At 39.7% G+C, this 23913-nt stretch overlaps 1 protein-coding gene across 1 annotated transcript in view; it reads right to left on the bottom strand.

Annotated features, from left to right (window-relative positions):
• Positions 1–17780, bottom strand: part of LOC106089520 (protein sprouty) — a 91245-nt gene extending 73465 nt beyond the window's left edge. Inside the window, exon 1 of the mRNA XM_059361158.1 lies at positions 17538–17780. The gene's annotated coding sequence lies outside the window, so the exon portion shown is untranslated. The remainder of the gene's footprint in view (positions 1–17537) is intronic.
• Between the last annotated feature and the right edge of the window lie 6133 nt (positions 17781–23913).

Here is a 23913-nt window from a genome sequence, read left to right as displayed (position 1 = left end):
CCTTTACATTCTAACATTGTTTGTCGATCAATTAATTTACCTCTTTTTATGTCAACAAGCAAATCATATGCTTTTAAGAAATCGGAGCCAATCATTGCGCAGTTGACGTCAGCGATGTAAAAGTTCCATACGAAACTCCGACGCAACCCAAATGACAAATTCAAACGTCGTTGCCCGTATGTTTTAATGGGCGACCCATTAGCTGCATAGAAGTTCGTTGGTTGATGTTTGTTTCGTTTGTCCCTTATGGTAGGTGGCAGCACGGACACATCCGCGCCTGTGTCTATTAAAAATTGGATGCTTGTGCTTTTGTCACAAACAATGAGGCGAGCGATTTGAACATATTCCTCGTCAGCACCGCCCGCGGAGTCTGGCGATAATGTTAGTTTTTTGTGTGGTTTGATGAATAGGTGCATGGAGGCCGGCACTTTTGAGCGTTGTTGCCGAACGTTCTATGATACCAACAGTGTTGTTGGCAACCAGTAGATGTGTTGTCGGACCGTCCATCCTTACTTTTTGATCTGCGGTTGTTAGACTTACTGCGGCTTCTCCTTCGACCAAAGCTTACCAGCTGATTTAACTGCTCTTCAATTCGTTGAATCCGCATGTTAAGATTGTTGTCAGGCAGATTTTGTGCTACCGCTGCTACATGCCGGTAATCAGAGACTTCAATGATTTTATCAGCGAGCTTTGCTAGCTCGGGTAAATCTGCATTTGATGCTTGAAGTATCGCACGAGTTTGAGCCGGTAACCTCTGTAACCAAAGAGTTTTAAGAAAATCATCGTTAATTTTACCTTTTGCTAAACTTTTGAGCTCGTTTAACAGTTGCGTTGGTCTTTTGTCGCCTAAATCAATTTCGGATATCAATTTTTGGATTTTCTTCTGCTCGCTGTCGCAGTATCGCTCAATAATGCAAGCTTTTAAGTGGAGGTACTTATTTGTTTCAGGCGGGTTGAGTATAGCGTCCGATATTTGGGCTAAGACACCACTTTCGATGGCTGCAACAACGGTGTTGAACCGGGAGACGTCGCTGTTTATACCTGAAATACCGAATTGAGCCTCGACTTGAGCAAACCATATTTCTGGCTGCTCTGGCCAGAAAGGTGGGACCTTGACAGAAACTCTGTTTACGATGGTATTGTGTTCAGATGGTGCACCAAGACTTCCTTGCGGATTAGCGCGTGTCACTGGTGTTGAAGTTGACGATTGCTGTTGTGGGATTGTATTCCCTTGTGCCTGTTTTCCATCGCCTTCCATTTTGCAATGCTCAAACGTTCGGGGTCACCAATTGTAGTGGACGTGAGCTGAACCAAGTGTAGAGGTTAGGTCGATCGAACTCCAAACCCAATAAATGAAACACGTTGTTTCTATCAACTCTTAACTACTACTAGTCGAGAAAACTCCATTTTATTATTTTACATGACTATCATAAAGTACGATATTAAATGTAGTGGAATGTTATAGCACTTATACATAAACAAATAAATGTGATATTTCTGTGTTGCATATTACTACTTCATTGATGTAACAAAATGTACTAAGAAAGATAAATGTAACTGAAAGTACAATTCGAAAAATAAGAGATGGTTTGTGGATGCCACAATTCTATTACCAACTCGAGTCAGTGGCATGCTCTTTACCGAAAGGAGATTTTAATGCCAATCACAGGAATGCAAGGACTTGGGGATACCAGGATTGACAATGGCGACAGATTAGTTGATTTCTGCGCCCCATAAAAATCACCAGATGGGAACACCCGTTATCAAATCGACCACGCACTTATTAGCAAACTCTTTCTGGGTTCGCTGATGGATGTGAAAACTAGACGAGGAGCCGACATCGTCTACGCCCAGCCGAAGTGAAAAGGACTCAAACAAAAAGCACAAAGTTCAACCTGTTAAACCTAAAAGACCCCGAAACAGCCCGTGAATACCAGGAAACATTAATGGAGAAGCTGCAAAATTACACCCATATATGGGCCGACATAACAGCAGCATGTACGGTGACGGCCACCTCTATCATAGGCATTGGGCATCGACGATCCCAAAAATATTGGGTTGCCCAAAAAGTAATTGCGGATTTTTTAAAAGAAAGTAAATGCATTTTTAATAAAACTTAGAATAAACTTTAATCAAATATACTTTTTTTACACTTTTTTTCTAAAGCAAGCTAAAAGTAACAGCTGATAACTGACAGAAGAAAGAATGCAATTACAGAGTCACAAGCTGTGAAAAAATTTGTCAACGCCGACTATATGAAAAATCCGCAATTACTTTTTGGGCAACCCAATACCTGCTGAACTGTTGCGGTATGGGGCACACCCCATAGCTCAAGCGATCACCGCAATAATCAGGCAGCCCTGGGATACAAACGCTGTCCTCACGGAATGGAAGACGGGGATCACGGACGCAATCCCAAAGAAGGGTGACCTCACCCAGTGTTAAGAACTGGAGGCGGATTACATTGCTTAACCCAGTAAATAAGTGATGGCAAGTCGCCTTCTGCAGCGTATTTCACCTGTACTTGAGAGCATTTTGAGGAAGGAGCAGGCAGGTTTTCGGCCAGGAGTTTCAGGCTGCCGAACTTAATACACACCTATGGCTTTAATTCATTCGTCGACTTCGAGCGTGCTTTTGACGCAGTTCCGCGAAGTTCAAAGTGGATCACATTGTTGAATAAGGGCATCCCTGAAGAAATCGTGACGCTAATTAGGGAGTTGTAAAGGAATGCTGAAGTTTTAGTCCGTTTCAATGAAAAATAGACAAAGGAGTGAAGCAGGGTTCGCGATCGACAAAGGAGTGAAGCAGGGTTGCTTCCTGTCACCAACGCTATTTTAAATTTTATTAGACTCCGTATTAGAAGCAACTTATGCTGAGGCACCCTATGGCATACGCTGGGATTTTCATGACTTCCCTCAGAGACATCGACTACGCGGAGGATTTATGCCTCTTTGCGCATCGCTTCGAGCACATAAAGGTGAAACTGGAACGATTGAATGAAAATGCGGCCAAAGTAGGCCTGAGTATAAACATAGCCAGCCATACCAAGTTATGAACCGATTGAGGTTTGGCGGTTGGAGACCAAAGTGAAATTTATTGTTCGAAATGTCAGCCAAATCGGATAATAATTGCACCCTATAGAGGCTCAAGAAGTCAAGATCCGATATCGGTTTATATGGGAGCTGTATCAGGTGATGAGCAGTTTTGAGCAAATCCGATAATAATTGCGCCCTCTAGAGGCTCAAGAAATCAAGATCCGAAATCGGTTTATATGAGAGCTATATCAGGTTATGAGCCAATTGGAGCCATATTTGGCACAATTGTTGATGGTCAAACCAAAACGCTTCATACTAAAAGTTCAGCCAAATCGGATAATAATTGCGCCCTCTATCGGCTCAAGAAATCAAGATCCCAAATCGGTTAATATGGGAGCTATATCAGGTGATGAGCCGTTTTAAGCCATACTTGGCACAATTGTTGATGGTCAAAGCGAAACGCTTTTTGCTAAATTTCAGCCAAATCGGATAATAATTGCGCCCTCTATCGCCTCAAGAAGTCGAGATCCGAAATCGGTTATATGAGAGCTGTATCAGGTGATGAGCCGATTTAAGCCATACTTGGTTTCATGCTAAATTTCAGCTAAATCGTATAATAATTGCGCCCTCTATAGGCTTAAGAAGTCAAAATTTGATATTCGACACAAGCGAATACCCACAAAGTCCAAGTTTCATAAATCGCTGACTACGACAAATACTTCGAACTTTCTGGTCAAACCGTATTTCGAATGATGAATTGCAAATAAGAACAAACACTTCCCCCGTCGATGTAGAAATCCGGAAGAGAAAATGGACTTGGTTGGTTCATATCCTGCGGTCAGATAGCCAGAAAAAAAATTCATTTTTTGGGTCATCAATGTAGACGCCCAGATCCGTGGTATTCCCTAGCTTCGATACATCTGTGTAGCTTGATCTACCAGATGGCAATACGAAAAATTCAAGTTTGCCCATGATTATTCCATTAAGGAACAGGGGCAAGCTTCTCACATATCAACGAATGCTGTTCGATTCAAGTTTAAGTTCAACGAAAAGAGCCGCTTTTTTTCTGGTCATGTTCAAACGGCGTGCCGCAGTATGACACCTCTATGGGGAGGTGTCTTGTCCAGATGCGAACTTAGGTCTTCAGAGTTGTAGGCGGACATGCCAACATCATGATATAAGTGCAATTTGCCCTTACATCATGATTTTATGGAGCTTATATAACCACATCAAAAATTACATCAATCACTGTGTCTTCATAACGCGTGTCTCCTCATGTGGTATCCAGGGGTCTGCTGCTCTATGTCTACTTTTCATACCTACCACATGTTTCTTTTCCAAAATTGTTGAGATATTTTTAAGGAGGTACTACTACCACCGTCATTCACTAGCGGAGCGTTTCTTTCTGTTTTTCCTCTTGTTTTTTCTTTTGTATGAAAATCACACATGCGAATTGGTAGACATTCATGTGGTGGACTGACACCTAGACCGACAGACGTATGGGTATGAGCAAACTTTTGGAAGCAGAGAGGGGGGGTGGGTACACGAGAAACTTGTCTAACTGTAGATCAAGTTTGTTAATCTGAATTCGACACCCGCCCACACAGCATCGAAGATCGAACGTCGTCGATAGTGGACGGATGCTTTGCGTACCGGCGGCCAACAACGAGCGCAAAACGCCTCTTTGAAATTGAAAATTTGAAAAATTATTTCTTTCTGTTTGTTGTTGGGATTTTATTATTGATTGGCTTTTTGGTTTTTCTCATTTTCACAGTAGATTTGTTTGCATGATATTAAGAAAAAGCAAATCAAATCAAATCACAAATAATTGTCTCGACATGTGTACATAGGTTAATGATGGACGGACATGGGTTTGGCCTATTCCAGATGAATGAATGAACATGAAGGTGGCAGTCATAAAAATTGTTATACTGTTAAGTGGAAAAATTAAACATAGGCCTTATTAGCTCCTACTTTAAAGTCGTTTTAACAATGAAGGTCTAAAAGTCTAAATCATAGGCCAACGACCATCCCATTAATTTTGGAAATCAAACTAAGCGTGCTTAGTTCAGCCTGACCGAATCTTATTTACCGATTGGGGTATGGCTGTTGGAGACCAAAGCGGATCCGAAATCGGTTTATATGGGAGCTGTATCTGGTAAAACCCCATTTGGTCCACACGTGGGGCAGTTGTTAGAAGGTAGAACAAAACACTTCGTGCAAAATTTCAGCCAAATCGGATAATAATTGCGCCCTCTATCGGCTCAAAAAGTCAAAATCGGAAATCGGTTTATATGGGAGCTGTATTAGGTGATGAACCGATCTGAGCCATACAGTTGTTGATGGTCAAAGCGAAACGCTTTATGCTCAATTTCAGCCAAATCGGATATTAATTGCGCCCTCTATCGGCTCAAGAAGTCAAGATCGGAAATCGGTTTATATGGGAGCTGTATCAGGTGATGAACCGATCTGAGCCATACTTGGCGTAGTTGTTGATGGTCAAACCAACACGCTGCATGCCAAATTGAATAATAATTGGGTCATCTAGCGGCTCAAGAAGTCAAGATCCGGGATCGGTCTTTATGAGCTATATCTAGTAATGAACCGATTTGGTCCACACATTGGCGCAGTTATTAGAAGGCAGTTGTTGATGGTCAAACCGAAACGCTTCATGCTAAATATGAGCTAAATCGGATAAGAATTGCGCCCTCTAGCGGCTCAAGGAGTCACGATCCGAGATCGGTTTATATGGGAGCTGCAGCAGGTTATGAACCAATTTAAGCCATACTTGGCACAGTTGTTGATGGTCAAACCAAAACGCTTCATGCTCAATTTCAGCCAAATCGGATATTAATTGCGCCCTCTATCGGCTCAAGTAGTCAAGATCCGGGATCGGTCTTTATGAGCTATATCCAGTAATGAACGGATTTGGTCCACACATTGGCGCAGTTATTAGAAGGCAATTGTTGATGGTCAAACCGAAACGCTTCATGCTCAATTCCAAACAAATCGGATAATAATTGCGCCCTCTAGCGGCTCAAGGTGTCAAGATCCGAGATCGGTTTGTATGCGAGCTGTATCAGGTTAGGAACCAATTTTTAAGCCATACTTGGCACAGTTGTTGATGGTCAAAGCAAAACGCTTCATGCTTAATTCCAAGCAAATCGGATAATAATTGCGCCCTCTAGTGGCTGAAGAAGTCAAGATCCGAGATCGGTTTTTATGGAAGCTATATCAGGTTATGAACCGTTCTGAGCCATACTTGGCACAGTTGTTGATGGTCAAACCAAAACGCTGCATGCCAAATCGGATAATAATTGCGCCCTCTAGAGGCCAAGCGCTCAAGAATTCAAGATCCGGGATCGGTGTTTATGGAAGCTATATCAGAGAGGCCACCGTAGCGCAGAGGTTAGCTTGTCCGCCTATGACGCTGAGCATCTGGGTTCGATTCCTGGCGAGACCATCAGAAAAAATTTTCTGATGGTCTTCCCCTTCTAATGCTGGCAACATTTGTGAGGTACTATGCCATGTAAAACTTCTCTCCAAAGAGGTGTCGCACTGCGGCACGCCGTTCGGACTTGGCTATAAAAAGGAGGCCCCTTATTATTGAGCTTAAAATTTGAATCGGAGAGCACTCATTGATATGCAAGAAGTTTTCCCCTGTTTCTTAGTGGATATTGTGCCCTCTATCGGCTTAAGAAGTCGAGATCTGAAGTCGGTTTATATGGGAGCTGTATTAGGTGATGAACCGATCTGAGCCATACTTGGCATAGTTGTTGATGGTTCAACCAAAACGCTGCATGCAAAATCGGATAATAATTGGGCCCTCTAGCGGCTCAAGTAGTCAAGATCCGGGATCGGTCTTTATGAGCTATATCTGGTAATGAACCGATTTGGTCCATACATTGGCGCAGTTATTAGAAGCCAGTTGTTGATGGTCAAACCGAAACGCTTCATGCTAAATATGAGCTAAATCGGATAAGAATTGCGCCCTCTAGCGGCTCAAGGAGTCACGATCCGATATCGGTTTATATGGGAGCTGCAGCAGGTTATGAACCAATTTAAGCCATACTTGGCACAGTTGTTGATGGTCAAACCAAAACGCTTCATGCTCAATTTCAGCCAAATCGGATATTAATTGCGCCCTCTATCGGCTCAAGTAGTCAAGATCCGGGATCGGTCTTTATGAGCTATATCCAGTAATGAACGGATTTGGTCCACACATTGGCGCAGTTATTAGAAGGCAATTGTTGATGGTCAAACCGAAACGCTTCATGCTCAATTCCAAACAAATCGGATAATAATTGCGCCCTCTAGCGGCTCAAGGTGTCAAGATCCGAGATCGGTTTGTATGCGAGCTGTATCAGGTTATGAACCAATTTTTAAGCCATACTTGGCACAGTTGTTGATGGTCAAAGCAAAACGCTTCATGCTCAATTCCAAACAAATCGGATAATAATTGCGCCCTCTAGCGGCTCAAGAAGTCAAGATCTGAAATCGGTTTATATGGGAACTGTATCAGGTTATGAACTATTCTAAGCCATACTTGGCGTAGTTGTTGATGGTCAAACCAAAACGCTGCTTGCCAAATTGGATAATAATTGCGCCCTCTATCGGCTCAAGAAGTCAAGATCCGGGATCGGTCTTTATGAGCTATGTCTGGTAATGAACCGATTTGGTCCACACACTGGCGCAGTTATTAGAATGTAGTACAAAACACTTCATGTAAAATTTCAGCCAAATCGGATAATAACTGCGCCCTGGATCGGCTGAAGAAGTCAAGATCCGAAATCGGTTTATATGGGGGCCGTATCATATTATGAACCAATCTAAGCCATACCATGGTCAAACCAAAACGCTTCATCCGAAATCGGTTTATATGGGAGCTGTATCAGGTTATGAACCGTTCTGAGCCATACTTGGCACAGTTGTTGATGGTCAAACCAAAACGCTGCATGCCAAATCGGATAATAATTACGCCCTCTATCGGCTCAAGAAGTCAAGATCCGGGATCGGTCTTTATGGGAGCTATATCAGGGAGGCCACCGTAGCGCAGAGGTTAGCATGTCCGCCTATGACGCTCAACGTCTGGGTTTGATTCCTGGCGAGACCATCAGAAAAAATTTTCAGCGGCTGTTTTCCCTTCCTAATGCTGGCAACATTTGTGAGGTACTACGCCATGTAAAACTTCTCTCCAAAGAGGTGTCGCACTGCGGCACGCCGTTCAGGCTCGGCTATCAAATGAGGCCCCTTATCATTGAGCTTATAACTTGAATCGGACTGCACTCATTTATATGCGAGAAGTTTGCCCCTGTTCCTTAGTGGATATTGTGCCCTCTATCGGCTTAAGAAGTCGAGATCTGAAGTCGGTTTATATGGGAGCTGTATCAATTATGAGCCGATTTGAGCCATACTTGGCAGAATTGTTGATGGTCAAACTAAAACGCTTTATGCTTAATTTGAGTCAAATCGGATAACAATTGCGCCCTCTAGTGGCTGAAGAAGTCAAGATCCGAGATCGGTTTTTATGGGAGCTATATCAGGTTATGAGCCGATTTGAGCCATACTTGGCAGAGTTGTTAATGGTCAAACTAAAACGCTTTTTGCTAAATTTGAGTCAAATCGGGTAATAATTGCGCTCAAGAAGTCAAGATCCTATCCTAACAAAATACCTCATACAAAGTTTCAGCCAAATCGGATAAGAATTGCGCCCTCCAGGGGCTGAAGAAGTCAATTTCCGATATCCGTGTAAATGGGAGCCATATCAGGTTATGAACCGATTCGGACCATACTTGGCAGAGTTCTTTGAAGTCATAACAAAATACCTTATACAAAATTTCAGCCAAATCGGATAAGAATTGCGCCCTCTAGGGGCTCAGGAAGTTAAAATTCAATATAGGTATATATGGCAACTATACCAAAACATGGACCGATTTGGCCCATTTACAATCCCAACCGATCTGCCCAAATAAGAAGAGTTTATGTAAAATTTCAAGCATCTAGCTTTACTGTTTTAAATGTTAGCGTGCTTTCGACAGACAGACGGACGGACATGGCTAAAAGAATATATAAAGGGTGATTTTTTAGCTATTATCTTTTTGGCAACATTGGTTTAAACAGCTCACGCACGTTTCGTGTTTTGTTTCACTGTCAAGCATCTTGGTCTATAATTTCACCATGAATCGTCTTTCAATCGAACAGAACAATGCTCGCAAATTATTGAATTTTATTATCAAAATGCGTGCTCTGTTAAGAAAGTTCATAGCGCGCTTCTTCCATTTTATGGACTAATTTTTGACCCATTGAGGGTACATAAAAAAGCAGAATTGTCGATTTTGGAGTCAAGATCAGCCTTAAGTATTGCAAAAGCTACCCATGTATCCAGAAAAAGTCACAGTTTGTTGCGGCGTATGGTTTGGTGACATCATTGGACCGTACTTCTTCAAAGATGATGCGAATCGTAACATAATTGTGAATGGTGGGCGCTATCGTGAGATGATATCCATCATTTTTTTTTTGCCCTAAATGCAAGAGGAGGCCACCGTAGCGCAGAGGTTAGTATGTCCGCCTATGACGCTGAACGTTTGGGTTCGAATCCTGGCGGGAACATTAAAAAATTGTTCAGCGTTGGTTATCCCCTCCTAATGCTGGCGACATTTGTGAGGTACTTTGCCATGTAAAAATTTGTCCCAAACGGGTGTCGCTCGCGGTACGCCGTTCGGACCTAATAAAATTGAATCAGACAGCACCAGAGACCTTAAAATTGAATCAGATAGCACTTATTGATTTGTTAGAAATTTGCCCCAGTTCCTTAATGGAACGTTCATGGGCAAATTTGCTAATGCAACAGCTTGACTTGCATGACATGTGATTTCAACAAGACTCTGCCACATGTCACAAAGCAATGGACTTATTGAGAGGCGAGTTCGGTGAACATTTTATTTCACGTTCGGGACCGGTCAATTGGCCGCCTAGTTCGAGCGATTTAACGCCTTTAGACTATTTTTTTGTGGGGCTATGTTAAAGCTCGTGTCTATACAGTGAAGCCCGCTTCAATTGAAGTTTTGGAAGACAACATTGAAGCATTTATTCGGCCTGAAATGTTGGAAAGAGTATGCCAAAATTGGACAAAGCAGATGGACCATTTGAGGCGCAATCAAGGTCAACATTTGTATGAAATAATCTTCAAACAATAAACTATTGGGTTGCCCAAAAAATAATTGCGGATTTTTTAAAAGAAAGTAAATTTTTTTAAAACTTAGAATGAACTCTAATCAAATATACTTTTTTTACACTTTTTTTCTAAAGCAAGCTAAAAGTAACAGCTGATAACTGACAGAAGAAAGAATGCAATTACAGAGTCACAAGCTGTGAAAAAATTTGTCAACGCCGACTACATGAAAAATCCGCAATTACTTTTTGGGCAACTCAATATATGGACCCTACTATCGATTCAAATAAGGATTTCATGCATTTTTCTGAATTTTATGTGTTTTTCTTCAAAAAAACTATCCTGTAGTTCTTAGAAAATCACCCTTTACACTAATATGATTCCTTTGAGATCCACTAAAAAAAAAAAATTAAAAAAAAAATATTTTTTAACGCTTAAATACAGCATAAGAAGTCTTACAAAATTCGTTTCAATTGTCAAACGGTTGACTTCACACTTAAGCTGAAAGAACTTTTGTATGGGCACGTCTTTCGTGATCACACAATGGAGAGGAAGATGAAAAGCCGTCAGTTGTATGGGCGAGCATACAGCCCAAATCCTAGTAGGCTCAATAAGAAGGTGGCGCATAGCATTTGCTGCATAATGCAAAGTAATTTCTGTAAAAGTACATCATCATGATTTTCATCACGTCGCGTTTTATTGTTTATAGCCTAACGTTTTAATGCCACCGTATTACGCCGCCGCCACGGCCACCAAGTGCTATGGCCAGCAAAGCCAATGGAACGACGAATGTAAACGTTGACACCGTGGGCAATCAGACAAAAAGTAATTTTCGAATCTATAAGAAGTTACTCATACTCCAACCGTGCACTCCCTTACCTAGGGTGACTCATCTAGAAGTTGGTTTTTGAACAATGTGCCAAATATTCGGCATAACATTCGAGATTGATTTTCTAGATTTCCTAGAATGTCCGGAAAATTTAGGCCCACAGAATGAGCAAACAAAAAGCCCTTCATATAAATGAAGTAGTGTTCCCTCGTTAACCGGAGTGTTGAGGCATTTCAATATAGGCTACGAATGGTGAAAAACGCCTGCACCACAACATCTACCTCGATAAGTCCGTCTGTCTGCATGCAATTTTTTACAGATACTTCTTCGTTCCATTGGGGTATAGCTACTAAATAAACCAAGTCTACGATTTAAATTCGCAAGAAGACCCTCAACTCCAAATACGGTCCTGATAAGTCTATAGATGTGTGTTTAGCCCAAAATTTGTAGATCATAATCTACAATAGCAGGTGGTTAGATCTTCTGAAGTTTTAATCTGAACTGCCGTAACTGTTGCAATTACTACAAAATTTCCACTTAGTACCAGGGGTACTTCTCTCATATCAATGAGTGCAGACAGATAAAATTTTAAGCTCAATGATGAGGGACCTTCTTTTCTCTGCCGAGTCCGAACGGCCGCATAGCCATACCACTTTGTAGAGAAGTTTTTATATGGCAAATAACCTCACTAATGTAGCCAATATTAGTAAGGGGATAATCACCACTGAAAATTTTTCTAATGTTCACTCCGAAATTTGAACCCAGGCGTTCGGTATTAGAGGTGGACATGTTAGCCTCTGTGCCACGGAGGCCTCCAAAATTTTGGTTATTAAGTTTGTGAAAACAGCAAACATTTTTGCTGTAGCAACAAAAAGTCTGCTGAAAATATAATTTGTGTTACAAAAATGTAGTAATTTTGTGTTTGCTAAAATAGCAACCATTTTCTGCAGTTTTCAGATGGGTAAAAGTTTAAAGCATTTGTAAGATTCAAACAAGTAAAAAGGCGTTAAGTTCGGCCGGGCCGAACTTTGGATACCCACCACCTTGGGTATATATGTAAACCACCGTTCATCATAATCCGGTGAAAAATGCATAATTTATGCCCCCATAGCAGCTGTATCGCAAATGTGGTCCAATTTGGACCAAACTCGATAGGGATATTGGAGGTCTAATAAGTACAAGTCATTGTTCAATTTTGGAAAATCGGATTATAATTGCGCCTTTTATGGGGCCAAAACCTTAATTCGAGAAATCGGTCTATAAGACAGCTATATCCAAGTTTGGACCGATCTGAGCCAAATTAAAGAAGGATGTCGAACGGCCTAACAGAACTCACTGTCCCAAATTTCGGCGACATCGGATAACAAATGCGCCTTTTATGGGCCCAAAACCTTAAATCGAGAGATCGGTCTATATGGCAGCTATATCGAAATTTGGACCGATCTGGGCCAAATAGAAGAAGGATGTCGAAGGTCCTAACACAACTCACTGTCCCAAATTTCAGCAAAATCGGTTAATAAATGTGACTTTTATGGGCCTAAGACCCTAAGTCGGCGAATCGGTCTATATGGCAGCTATATCCAAATCTGGACCGACCTAAGCCAAATTGAAGAAGAACGTCGAAGGGTTTTACTTAACTCACTGTCCCAAATTTCGGCAACATCGGATAATAAGTGCGCCTTTTATGAGCCCAAAACCTTAAATCGACAGATCGGTCTATATGGCAGCTATATCCAAATCTAGACCCATTTGGGCCAAGTTTCAGAAAAATGTCGAAGAGCCTAACACAACTCACTGTCCCAAATTTCGGTGATATCGGACAATAAATGCGCCTTTTATGGGCCCAAAACCTTAATTCGAGAGATCGGTCTATATGGCAGCTATATCCAAATCTAGACGGCTTTGGGCAAAGTTGCAGAAAAATGTCGAAGAGCCTAACACAACTTACTGCCCCAAACTTCGGCGAAATCGGACAATAAATGCGCCTTTTATGGGCCCAAAACCTTAAATCGAGAGATCGGTCTATATGGCAGCTATATCGAAATTTGGACCGATCTGAGCCAAATTAAAGAAGAATGTCGAACGGCCTAACCCAACTCACTGTCCCAAATTTCGGCGACATCGGACAATAAATGCGCTTTTTATGAGCCCAAAACCTTAAATCGAGAGATCGGTCTATATGGCAGCTATATCGAAATTTGGACCGATCTGAGCCAAATAGAAGAAGGATGTCGAAGGTCCTAACACAACTCACTGTGCCAAATTTCAGCAAAATCGGTTAATAAATGTGACTTTTATGGGCCTAAGACCCTAAGTCGGCGAATCGGTCTATATGGCAGCTATATCCAAATCTGGATCGATCACAGCCAAATTGAAGAAGGATATCGAAGAGTCTAACACAACTCACTGTCCCAAATTTCAGCAAAATCGGATAATAAATGTGGCTTTTATGGGTCTAAGACCTTAAATCGGCGGATCGGTCTATATGGCGCTTTATCAATCTTCGAACGTAACCTGCTTATGGACAAAAAAAGAATCTGTGCAAAGTTTCTGCTCAATATCTCTATTTTTAAAGACTGTAGCTTGTTTCAACAGAATATATATCAATCAAGAATATATAAACTTTAAAGGGTCGGAAATGTATATTTCGATGTGTTGCAAACGGAATGACTAAATGAATATACCCCCATCCTTCGTTGGTAGGTATAAAAAATGCTAAAAATTACTGCTGTCCATATTTTTATTGTGAATATTTTTGATGTTTTTACTCAAAAATTCTTGAAATATCTTCGTAACAGAGAAGTACCCCTGTTACGAAAAATATCCGATTTCGAATGCAAGTCTTTCCAACGTCTTAATTTTTTCTCAAGAAGGTCCATTTTGGGTTTTAAACAAGTATAAATACAAATAAGCATTTTCCTCCAATCGCTTAAAAACATTGCATACTTTTGGGGGAAGACCAAAGTCTGTTAATGTTTTAAAGTAGTTATAGTTAGAGACAACTTAAGATATATGAAAGAAACAAATACATGATACATAGTTTAAAATATCACTCTATTGCTCTGAACCGTTAGGCTTAAATCCTAGCGAAAATATCAAAAGAATTTTGAATTAATGGCTACATTTGCATTTGAGCTAATTAGTCAATTTTAAAGCTCATATTGGCGAGAGGAGCTTCCTTTTTGTTCCATAACTTAATATTTGTAACATTTTTATGTTTTATTTTGGTAATTTTGAGTTGAATAATAAATACCAAAAAATCTGTAAATATTTTCGAACACCCCAAAAAATATGCAACGCTTTTCGGGATATTTTCAGATTGTCATAAATCCAAAATATGGCACAAGGAAATATTTTTTTTTTAGCTTTTAATAGTTGTTGTCTAAAAAAGTGTAAAGCTTAGTTTATCCTTTTAGGTAAGAGCTTAGTTTGCCCCTAAAAGTATGCAACATTTGTAAAAGTTTTTTTTGTTTAGGAAAATATGCAACGCTTTGTAGGACACTTTAAGAAATTTTAACTTTTAATGTGAATACCACCGTAGCGTAGCGTTTTGCATGTCCGCATATTACGCTGAAAGTCTGGGTTCGTATCCTGGCGAGAACACCAAACAATGGATTGTGGAAGCCACCGTAGCTCAGAGGTTAGCATATCCGCCTATGACGCTGAAAGCCTAGATTCGTATCCTGGCGAGACCATGACAAAAAATTTTCAGCGGTGGTTTTCCCCTTCTAATGCTTGCAAAATTTGTGAGGTACTATGCCATGTAAAACTTCTCTCCAAAGAGGTGGCGCACTGCGGCACGCCGTTCGGACTCGGCTATAAAAAGGAGGGCCCTTATCATTGAGCTTAAATTTGAATCGGACTGCACTCATTGATATGTGAGAAAGTTTGCCACTGTTCCTTAGTGGAATGTTCATGGGCAAAATTTGCAATTTTATTTGTAGCTTGAAATTTCAATTTTGAACTAAACGACACTTTTGTGGTCGAATTCCCTACAGTGCGCCGTTCGGACTAGGCTATAAAAATGGACGTACCTTGTCATTGGGCTTAAACATGAATCGCACATCAATGATTGATATGTAAAAAGTTTGCAACTGTTCATTAAGGGTATGCTTATGGGCAAATTTGCATTGTAGATAATTATATCCTACACCATTACTGTGGTACAGGGTATTATAACTTAGTGCATTTGTTTGTAATACCCAGAAGGAAGAGAGACCGTCCCCCATACCCCAATTTTCAAAAACGCCAGACCTCGGAGATACGTGCACCAATTTAAGCGAAATTTTGTATGGCACCTTATGATATCCCGAAAACACGAAATTGGTATAAAATTTTTGGATCCAATATCCTGGGGGGACGCCCCACCCAAAACCCTCCCGGGCGGACATGCTTACCGGTTGGGACAATATGGGTATCAAATGAAAGGTATTTAAGAGAAGAGTACGAACTTGATATACAAATTTCACTCTTAAGTTTCAGGGGGGTCCCCCACCCCAAAAAAAAACCCCCAACAGGACTCTTTCACCGCTTTGGGCAATATGGGTATCAAATGAAAGATATTTAAAAGTAGAGTACAAATCTGGCATACAATTTTATTCCATGGTGTCTGAGAGGCCTCCCCAGCCCCCAAAACCCCCCCGGAGGGCATATTTACCAATTGAGACAATATGGTTATGAAATGAAAGCTATTTAAAAGTACAGTAAGAATCTGATATAAAAATATATACCTTGGTATCTGAGACGCCTCCCCTTAAATTTGAGAGTAAACCACGATGCTTATATTTTTTCAGGGCTAAGTGAGTGGGTGGCCGCCCCAACCTATATTCCCCTCAAACTGGACATATTTATGGATTATGGCAAAAAGGAACTCAAATCTGGTATATCTGGTCTCTTAAACTTCCCCTTAACCCTACATATATACCTACTATAGCAATATGTAGCTTAAATGTGGTGTTTGAATCTAATATCCACTTTCGGGGCAAAGGGTTTGGCAACTCTAAGCCACCTCCAAAACTAAGAGAATAGAAATAGATCTGACATTCAAACTTTTATGGGCTCACCCTCCCTTTACCCTATTTTCAAAAAATGTCAGATGTCGGGGCGATTTAAGCGAAATTTGGTTGGTTTAAAATAACTGAAAAACAGAAATTTGGTATTCTTATTTAGGGTGGGATATCTAAGGGGGCCGCGAGCTCCATCAATATTGGTTCAGAATTGGATCTAGCTCCCACATTGTACTTATAGGGTTGGTGTAGGGTATTATACAGTCGGCCCCGCCGACTTTTGCCCTTTCTCAGTGGTTCTAGATAAATGATTCTGCTGTGGTTTGCTATACCCCTAACGGTAGGCAAACATTTGAGGAATTATGATGAAAGTAAACGGTAATGAAATTTCAATGATATCATTCTTAAAACTAGAAAGTAAACAGTAATGAAATTTCAATGATGTGAATCTTAAAACTAGCATACTTGCCAGTTCTTTAAAATTAGCTAATAAGACTAGTGGACGCCCAAAAGTATGCAGTTGTTTTTGAAATTAGTTAAGTATATTCCCAGCTTTCTAACTCTTGAGACTGACTACATGTGATGATTGCAAGCTAGATGGAGGCCTCATTTCAAATTTTTAACAATTAATTTCTACGATTTGTTTTTATTGCAGATATAGACATATCCTACACTACTATCTGATATATTGCATACATTTAGGAGAAACGAATTTTCGATAGAGAAAGTTAAGGTTTATATATTTTTAAACAATGAAAGAAAATTAGAAACATAATAAAGAAAACTTATGACTTTAATGTACTATAGAGAAACTTGAATATCTATGAGCTTGAAAACATTTTATATTTATCAGTTCTTTTTGGAATATGAAGAAAGTCATAAAATTCAGAACTTGAATGGATTTAAGATTTTTTTTGATGGCTATATAACACATAAAAACCCCATTGTGTTTTCATTACAGATATAGACGTATCATACATTACTATCTGATATGTTGCATACTTTTAGGAGAAATGAATTTTCGGTAGAGAAACTCGGATATCTAATTGCTTGAAAACATTTTCTTTGTGGAATATGAAGAAAGTCATAAAATTGAGAATTTGAACGCATTGTATAGCTATAAAACATATAAAAAACCTATTTTTAAAAATAATATTTACCAAACTTTTTCGATCATAGTGTTTGAAGTACAGATCTTCTATATAGGAGGTAGAAAATCTTCTCTCATAAACTCCATACATATATCTTTGTTGTTGATGGAAAAATTTCACAACAATATTGAAAAATGTCGCCATAGATTCTAGTCTCTGTAAAATAGCCCTTAAAAAAGGGGAGGAGCTTATTTGGCCAATGATAAACACTGCAGAAATATGGCAACTCTATAGCGAATTTTTGATTTTTGATATAAGAATTGAGGGGGGATCGTCTATGTTTTTTTTTGTGTTAAAAAACAAAGTTATATAAATAATTAAAACTTAGTTTAAGCATAAACTTACCTGTTTTAACTGTTGCAGCCTTTTAGGGGCTATGAGTTCTCTAGAGTGTATGAGATTTTGAAGTCCTTAGCTAGAATGGTTATATATATAGATTTCTTATTTTTAGATATTTATATAGTTTTTCTAAGCTTGGGGATTATTTATATGCTCTATGTATTTTTGTTTCTTTTTTTGTTAACACTTAAAAGTTTGTATTAAATTATTTGTTTTTTTTTTTAATAATTGTTTAAGGGATTTGTTTTTTATTGTTTCTATTTTATTTATTAAGAATTGAAAATTCTTTGCACATTTCTATTTAACAAATCATTTGAAATTCTTCCAACAGTTATTCATATCTCTCTATATGTGTGTGTATGTATATATACTTCTATATGGTATTTATTTTGGGAGTTAGGAACGTATCTGCACTCAACGAATTCAAAATGGTAACTGCAATCGAAAGTTGCAACGAAATTCCCACAAACGTCGTGGCCATCGTGCAGAAAATGCCGAGCCATTTTCAATCTCCAATCAACAGCACAGCACGGTCCAACTCGTGCCGCTGAGTGCATCCTTTGCCGCTGCTTCAGCCCCATTATCCCCACAGCTGAGCTGAAAGGGGTTCTTCGGGCATTACGATGTGTGGCCTGGTTTATTCGTATGAAAACAAAAAAAAAAAACTTGGTCGTCCTTTGGCCAGAGTACAAAATATACCAGCCATGCAAGCTGCAAAAAGCTTCGTTTCTCGACGATATGTTGCTCGTATTGTGCAGCCTCCTTTCGTCGGTATTGCAAGCACTGACATCGTCAAATGGCCTCGTTTATGCTCTCCATGCATATCCTGGTAATGGATGAATGAATGGATGCATTAAAGAGAATGTTGGTAAAATGGTAGAGGAAATTCAAAAAATTTTCATTAAACTTCAATATACTGGGTTGATTAAATTTTGTTTTTTTTTTATTTCAAAATTTATAAAAAAATTTATTTGAAAAAAAAATGGTGCTGGCCATGTTGGTTTGGTTGCTGGTTGGTTTTTATTCTCCCTATTTGCCAGCATAGTTGTTGCTTTTGGCCGGTGGATTTCTGCATGGTGGTTTTGTTGTTGTTGTTGTTTTTGGCAGGCAGGAGAGGAATGCCATGCTATATAGCAGCCTTTCAATGTCCTTGATGATTTGAGTTAATTCCCCCCCCCCCCCCCCCCCAACCTCTTGCAGTTTCTCTCCTTGAAAACGACGGCCGCCAATGAAAATTTCACGTTCAAGGTCAGTCCCATATTTCGCTTGCATTGCGACCCAACAACAACACCAAAGGCATAAAATATGGCACACATATTGTTGAGGGTCCATTGGTTGATTTTTCTTCTGGCCAGGGTGGATTTCGTCTATACATTTCCTTCCCATGTTGTTATTTTTTTTTATTTTTAAAAATTTGGGCGGATCTTATAGAGCGTGGGTTTTATTACTTCAGATATGGCAGCGGTAGCCATTGCAATTGAAGGGGACTCCAACTTTTGGTACCAACTTGGGGAGACCCAAGGTGTAGGGTGTATTTGAAATTACTAAACAAATCAAAATAATATAACTTTTTATAGCCTTCACCATGGGATGGGGGTATACAAATTTCGTCATTCTGTTTGTAACTCTTCGAAATATTCCTCTGAGCTTATATAGGTGTCATATAAACCGATTTTGGGTCTTGACTTCTTGAGTCACTAGAGGCCGCAATTTTTATCCGATTTGACTGAAATTTTGCATCAGGTGTTTTGTTGCCACTTCCAACAACTTTTCTGAGTATGGCTGAAATCGGTCCATAACCTGATATAGCTGTCATAGAAACCGATCTTGGATCTTGACTTCTTGAGTCACTAGAGGGCGCAATTTTGATCCGATTTGGCTGAAATTTTTCATGAGGTGTTTTGTTACCACTTCCAACAACTGTTCTGAGTATGGCTGAAATCGGTCCATAACCTGATATAGCTGTCATAGAAACCGATCTGGGGTCTTGACTTCTTCAGCCTCTAGAGGGCGCAATTCCTATCCGATTTGACTGAAATTTTGCATGAGGTGTTTTGTTATTTGTTTGTTATTACTTCAAAGAACTGTGTTAATTGTGGTTCAAATCGGTCCATAAGCTGATATAGCTGTCATATAAACCTATCTGGGGTCTTGACTTCTTCATCCTCTAGAGGGCGCAATTCCTATCCGATTTAACTGAAATTTTGCTTGAGATGTTTTGTAATTATTTTAAAGAACTGTGTTAAGTGTGGTTCAAATCGGTCCATAACCTGATATAGCTGTCATAGAAACCGATCTTGGATCTTGACTTCTTGAGTCACTAGAGGGCGCAATTCTTATCCGATTTGGATGAAATTTTTCATGAGGTGTTTTGTTACCACTTCCAACAACTGTTCTGAGTATGGCTGAAATCGGTCCATAACCTGATATAGCTGTCATAGAAACCGATCTGGGGTCTTGACTTCTTCAGCCTCTAGAGGGCGCAATTCCTATCCGATATGACTGAAATTTTGCATGAGGTGTTTTGTTATTTGTTTGTTATTACTTCAAAGAACTGTGTTAATTGTGGTTCAAATCGGTCCATAACCTAATAAAGCTGTCATAGAAACCGATCTGGTGTCTTGGCTTCTTCAGCCTCTAGAGGGCGCAATTCTTATCCGATTTAAATGAAATTTTGCATGAGGTGTTTTGCTATGATTTCCAACAACTGTGTTAAGTGTGGTTCAAATCGGTCCATAAGCTGATATAGCTGTCATATAAACCTATCTGGGGTCTTGACTTCTTCAGCCTCTAGAGGGCGCAATTCCTATCCGATTTGACTGAAATTTTGCATGAGCTGTTTTATTATGACTTCCAACAACTATGCTAAGTATGGTTCAAATCGGTCCATAAGCTGATATAGCTGTCATATAAACCTATCTGGGGTCTTGACTTTTTGAGCCACTAGAGGGCGCAATTCTTATCCGATTTGGATGAAATTTTGCAAGAACTGTTTTGCTATGACTTCTTACAACTGCACCAAATATGGTTTTAATTGGTCCATAACCTGATGTAGCTGCCATATAAACCGATCTGGGATCTTGACTTCTTGAGCCTCTAGAGGTCGCAATTATTTTCCGATTTGGCTGAAATTTTGTACAACGACTTCTTTAATGAACTTCAACCTACGTGTCAATTATGGTCTGAATCGTTCTATAGCCTGATACAGCTCCCACATAAACCGATCTTCCTATTTTACTTCTTGAGCCCCTAAAGGGGGGCAATTTTTATTCCAATTGGCTGAAATCAAACACAACGACTTATACTACGGTTTTCAACATTCAGTTCAATTATGGTCCGAATCGGCCCGTAACTTGATATAGCTCTAATAGCATAACAATTCTTTCCTTTTATCATATGTTTGCCTAAAAAGAGATACCGGGAAAAGAACTCGACAAATGCGATCCATGGTGGAGGGTATATAGGATTCGTCGCGGCCGAGCTTAGCACGCTTTTACTTGTTTCTTAATTCAACTCCTATGTATCTGCCTTTGCTTCGGGAGCACATTCCTTGTACAGGTTAACTGACACAAATTTCACATTAAGATGGATTGCCTTAAAATTGTATTCTGGAATGCCTATGGCTTAAAGTCCAAAATTTCCTCGCCGGCAACGAAATTTGTATACTCCTAATATCGAAACCCATTTCATCTAAAAACATCATTTAAATATTCCTCAATATGACAATGAATACATTACTGCGCAAAAGAAATACATCATAGAGCAGAGGTAAGCATGTCCACTTATGGCGATAAACGCCTGGGTTCGAATCTTGGCGTGAAAATCAGAAAAAAATTGCAGAGGTAGTTAGGTTAGGTTAGGTTTAAGTGGCAGCCTGCCATCAGACTCACTTAGACGTTTTCGTCCATTGTGATACCACAGAAACAGAAGAAGGAAGATGCCTTCTAGTTCCTCGATATGACAAGGTGAGTAATTGGAGCCATTAAATATCCAATGGCCATAACATTCGCGCAGCGATTAGCTATGGGCCGGGGGGATTTACCTCCATATACAAATGTGGCTACACCAACAACAATAAATACTTGAAAAACTTGTAAAAAACTGTTTTCTTTCTCTTGAAGCTAAGAAGGCAATCACAAGTATCCATAGTATTACACAGGAGAAATCTGTTGATTGACTTACCTTTGATTTCGTTGAGATACGAACCAGGTAGTGTGCATTATAAGCAAACATATCAACCTATGGGTCACGTTTGCCTTCAAACATAGTTACTAACTTTTTATACCCACCACCGAAGGATGGGAGTATAGTCATTTTGTCATTCCGTTTGCAACACATCGAAATATCCATTTTCGACCCTATAAAGCTAATATCTATTCTTGATCAGCGTAAAAATCTAAGACGATGTCCGTCCGTATGTCCGTCTGTCTGTTGAAATCACGCTAGATTCTTTAAAAATGGAGATATTGAGCCGAAACTTTGCACAGATTCTTTTTTTTTTTTGTCCATAAGCAGGTTAAGTTCGAAGATGGGCTATATCGGACTATATCTTGATATAGCCCCCATATAGACCGATGCGCCGATTTAGGGTCTTAGGCCCATAAAACCCACATTTATTATCCGATTTTGCTGAAATTTGGGACAGTGAGTTATGTTAGGCCCTTCGACATATTTCTGCAATTTGACCCAGATCGGTTCATATTTGGATATAGCTGCCATAAAGACCGATCTCTCGATTTAAGGTTTTGGGCCCATAAAAGGCGCATTTATTGTCCGATGTCGCCAAAATTTGGGACAGTGAGTTAAATTAAGCCCCTTGACATACTTCTGCAATATGGCACAGATCGGGTTAGATTTGGATATAGCTGCCATATAGACCGATCTCTCGAATTAAGGTTTTGGGTCCATAAAAGGCGCATTAATTGTCCGCGGTCGCCAAAATTTGGGACAGTAAGTTGTGTTGGGCCCTTCGACATTCTTCTTCAATTTGGCTCAGATCGGTCCAGATTTGTATATAGCTGCCATATAGACCGATCTCTCGAATTAAGGTTTTGGGCCCATAAAGGACGCATTTATTGTCCGATATCGACGAAATTTGGGACAGTGAGTTGTGTTGAGCCCTTCGACATTCTTCTTCAATTTGGCTCAGTTCGGTCCAGATTTGTATATAGCTGCCCTATAGACCGATCTCTCGAATTAAGGTTTTGGGCCCATAAAGGGCGCATTTATTGTCCGATGTCGCCGAAATTTGGGACAGTGGGTTGTATTAGGACCTTCGACATTTTTCTGAAACTTGGCCCAAATCGGTCCAAATTTCGATTTAGCTGCCATATAGACCGATATCTCTATTTAAAGTCTTGGTCCCATAGAAGATGCATTTGTAATCCGATTTCACTGAAATTTGACACAGTGACTTATGTTAGGCTTCTCGACATCCGTTTTATATATGGTTCAGATCGGTTTATTTTTACATATAACTACTAGAAAGACCAATATTTTTTTATACACAATTGAACAATGACTTGCAATTATTAGTATTTAGTGGAGACACAATACCAGACATGAACCAACTTCGGAGAATGTTATTGAAAACAATTAAGGATTTTGTAAGTAGCACGGAATTTCTAACTTAAAATTTTCTTTTTAGAGGTTACTTTATAGTTTTTAGAGCCCACAACAAGCCGATTACTGGCTTAGGTGTATGTCCATAGTGACATGGGGCGGATAAATATCTGCTCCCTCTTTTAAACCTAACCTATTAGTATTTGGTCTAAATCGGAACACATTTCGATATAGCTGCTATGGGAGCATAAGGTATGCATTTTTCATCCGATTTTGACGAAAAAATGGTTTACATGTATACCCGAGTTGGTGGGTAGTCAAAGTTCGGCCCGGCCGAACTTAACGCCTTTTTTTTTTTGCTTTGTTTTTTCTTGCATTAAAATTTCATTTAAATATTAAGTTGGGTTTGCTCTTCTTTGTTTCGTTGTTGGATGAACATTGATAAAAGTGATTTCAAATCTTCCGGCTGGCTATAAAGCCACAGCCAATAGGATTTATCTTTCAGTGGCCTCTGAGGTCTTTACCATTCTGTCAAAACTTTTCGTTTGGCGGTAATGTCAACTTGGAACTTGTGTAGTACTTCGATCTATGTGTAAACTGCAACTTATAATGGACAGTTCGAGCATTCCAGGCATTAAAACGTTTCCAGGCTGTAAGCTTTAGGGAAATGCGTTTTTAGCTCTTGTACTCATGGTTTAAATAACCTTTGACCGTATCAACTTTAAACTTAACCCTACGCATTGCTGTTCTATTGCCTTTTGTTGCTCAGATTTTTTAACTTACTAAAAAGAAAAACTTGCAGCTAAATAGTAAATCTCTC

Source organism: Stomoxys calcitrans, chromosome 1 (genome assembly GCF_963082655.1).
Source record: "Stomoxys calcitrans chromosome 1, idStoCalc2.1, whole genome shotgun sequence".
In the NCBI taxonomy this organism is placed as follows: Eukaryota; Metazoa; Arthropoda; class Insecta; order Diptera; family Muscidae; genus Stomoxys; species Stomoxys calcitrans.
Note: the sequence above shows the minus strand (reverse complement) of the source record. Positions and strands in the feature narration are given on the sequence as shown.